This window comes from Crocodylus porosus, unplaced genomic scaffold (assembly GCF_001723895.1).
Source record: "Crocodylus porosus isolate Cpor-Errol unplaced genomic scaffold, CroPor_comp1, whole genome shotgun sequence".
Taxonomy (NCBI): Eukaryota; Metazoa; Chordata; order Crocodylia; family Crocodylidae; genus Crocodylus; species Crocodylus porosus.
This window is the reverse complement of record NW_017728948.1, coordinates 68,935,942-68,938,493: the sequence shown is the minus strand read 5'-3', so window position 1 is coordinate 68,938,493 and position 2,552 is coordinate 68,935,942. Positions and strand designations below refer to the sequence as shown.

General features: G+C 47.8%; 1 long non-coding RNA gene across 1 annotated transcript in view; it reads left to right on the top strand.

Annotated features, from left to right (window-relative positions):
- LOC109321896 overlaps positions 1 to 2,300 on the top strand; it is a 22,346-nt gene extending 20,046 nt beyond the window's left edge. Inside the window, exon 4 of the long non-coding RNA XR_002104199.1 lies at positions 2,290 to 2,300. This is a non-coding gene — a long non-coding RNA (uncharacterized LOC109321896). The remainder of the gene's footprint in view (positions 1 to 2,289) is intronic.
- The last annotated feature ends 252 nt before the right edge of the window (positions 2,301 to 2,552 follow it).

Genomic DNA, 2,552 nt, shown 5'->3' with positions numbered 1-2,552 from the left:
CAACGTATTTCAATATTGTTCAAACTAAATTATAACAATAGAATCACAGAAAATTAGGATTGGAAGGGACCTCAGGAAGTCATCTAGTCCAACTCCCTGCTCAAAGCATCCTCAACTAGATCATCCCAGCAATAGATTTATAGCCATGCCTTAAAAACCTCTAAGGGTGGAGATGAGGTAACTTCTTTGGGTAACCTGTTCCAGTGCTTTACTATCCTCCCAGTGAGAAAATTTTTTCCTAAGATCTAACCTAAACTTCCCTTGCTGCAACTTGAGACCATTGCTCCTTGTTCTGCCATCTGCTATGACTGAGAACAGTCTAGCTCCATCCTCTTTCGAACCCCACTTCAGGTAGGTGAAGGCTGCTATTAAATTCCCTTTTAGTCTTCTCTTCTAATAAGACCAGTTTCCTCAGCCTCTCCTCAGAAGTCATGTGCGCCAGCCCCCAAACTATTTTTGTTGTCATTTGCTGGATTCCATTAGGACCATATTTTTCACAGAACAACTACTCTCCCCATTTTGCCTTTTATTAAATACTAGCAGATTGCCCATCAAGAATGATGTGGGGGGCAGTGGGGAAAGAGCCCTGCATCTGGCCCTGTCCCCTCCCCTCCTCCCTGCCACTCCTCATCTGACCCCACTCTCCCCCTCCCCTCACTGCTTTTGGTTCTACTATGCTCCACCCCACTCCCCCCCTTTTGGGTCTGAACCTGCTCCATGCCACCTACTTCAGGTCTGACCCTGCTCCCCCCTCTCCCCCACTGCTTTGGGTCCAACCCTGCTCCCCGCCTCCCCCCTGCTGTTTCGGGTATGACCCCGCTCCCCGCAGCCACTTCAGGTCTGACCCCGCTCCACCTCCACCCCACCGCAGCTTTGGATCCAACCCTGTTCCACCCCCGTTTCCCCACCACCACTTTGGGTCTGAACCCACTCCCCCTCATTCTTCCCTCTGCTTTGGGGCTGACCCCACTCCACCCTCCCTCTCCCCTGCCACTTTGGGTCTGCCTGGCCCACTTCCTCATACCTCTCCACTCCCCTTCCCTGCCCACCACCTCTCCCTCTCTGCCAGCTGTTCTGGTGGTGTTGCCACCATGATCCCTCCCTTCACCCTCAGGCAGGGAGGTGTGGGGGGGAAGCCCCACTGCTTGGATGGTGAGGTGTGTTCCCTACCACCAAACTTCCCCAGCACTGGCTCAAACTTGGACCCATGCTGCACAGTTGGCCAGAAGAATTATGGACACACACACACACACACACACACACACACACACACACACACACACACACACAGAGGCAGACAGACTGTGGCTTTTAGTATATTAAAATGCTTTGTTTGGAATATATCTAAGTTTGCTTACAACTCCCCCACCCAGGAAAAAAAAATCAAACCTTTAGTTGTAGTTCAAACAAAACATTGCAGGTGATCCAAATCCTTTTTGTTCTTTCATGGCTTTTCATTTTGGAGAAGAAGAAACTAGAATATTTTCATACTGGACTGATCCAAAATGACTTTTTATAAAATTGACAAGTCAGTGAAATGAAAAAATCAGTTTTTCAAACAGGCATAGTGACAAATTACTCCAAATGACCCACATGATTAGACTCTGGTCTAGTGATCCAACTCCTACCACAGTTAATAAGGACAGTAGCATAACTGAGGCAGGGCAGGGGTTGGGGGTGAGTATTGGCTGGGGCAGCAGTCATAGGCAGTGCCTTTGAGGAACAGGGTGGTGCAAATGTAACTGTTGCCACTTTGGCAGCTGGTCACATCACTAACATCAGTACAAGGATTGGTTCAGAAGAATTATCAAAAAATCTGCAGCCTATACTCTGACCCTGCCAGAAATATCTCAGCCCCTCCACTCCTGGCTTTCAAACAGCCCCCTAACCTTTCCCAACTCATCATCAGAAGCAAACCCTCAACTGTCCAACAGGCATCAAGTAGGGCACAGCCTTACCTTGGCAAGAAATGCTTAACCTGTCAGCACATCATCATTGCTACTACTATTAACCCCCACTATAAACCCCCTCCCCCATCAGAATCCATATTTCCTACACATGCCTTTCTGAAAATGTGATATACCTGATCCAATGCACAAGTACCCTCATGGCAACTTGGTGGGTGAAACTAAACAGAATGAACTCTCACAGAAAAAATATAAAGGATGGAGGACCACCATTAAGAGCACATTTCTCACAGAACAGCTACTACATCTCTGACTATCCTCATGCTCAAAAGAATCTACCCAACACCTTTAAAAGGAGAACTTGGGGACAAAAATTTATAAGCTGGCTGGACAGTAAGGTTAAGTACAGACGGTCAAAAAAAGCCCAAGCATGAATCAATTCAAGCTTCTTAGGTTAGTCTAAGCTGCATTGATTGAACCAATAGGCAAGTGAACAGACATTCACTTTTGATTCTAGAAATGCAGCCACATGTCTTCAGTGGCCCACACCAGAAGCCAGGGTGGTGTTAGAGCATACCTCCCTGCTCAGCTGGAGCAGACAGTTTGGGCCAACACTAGCCTCCCCACCCTGTACGAATGAGTGGG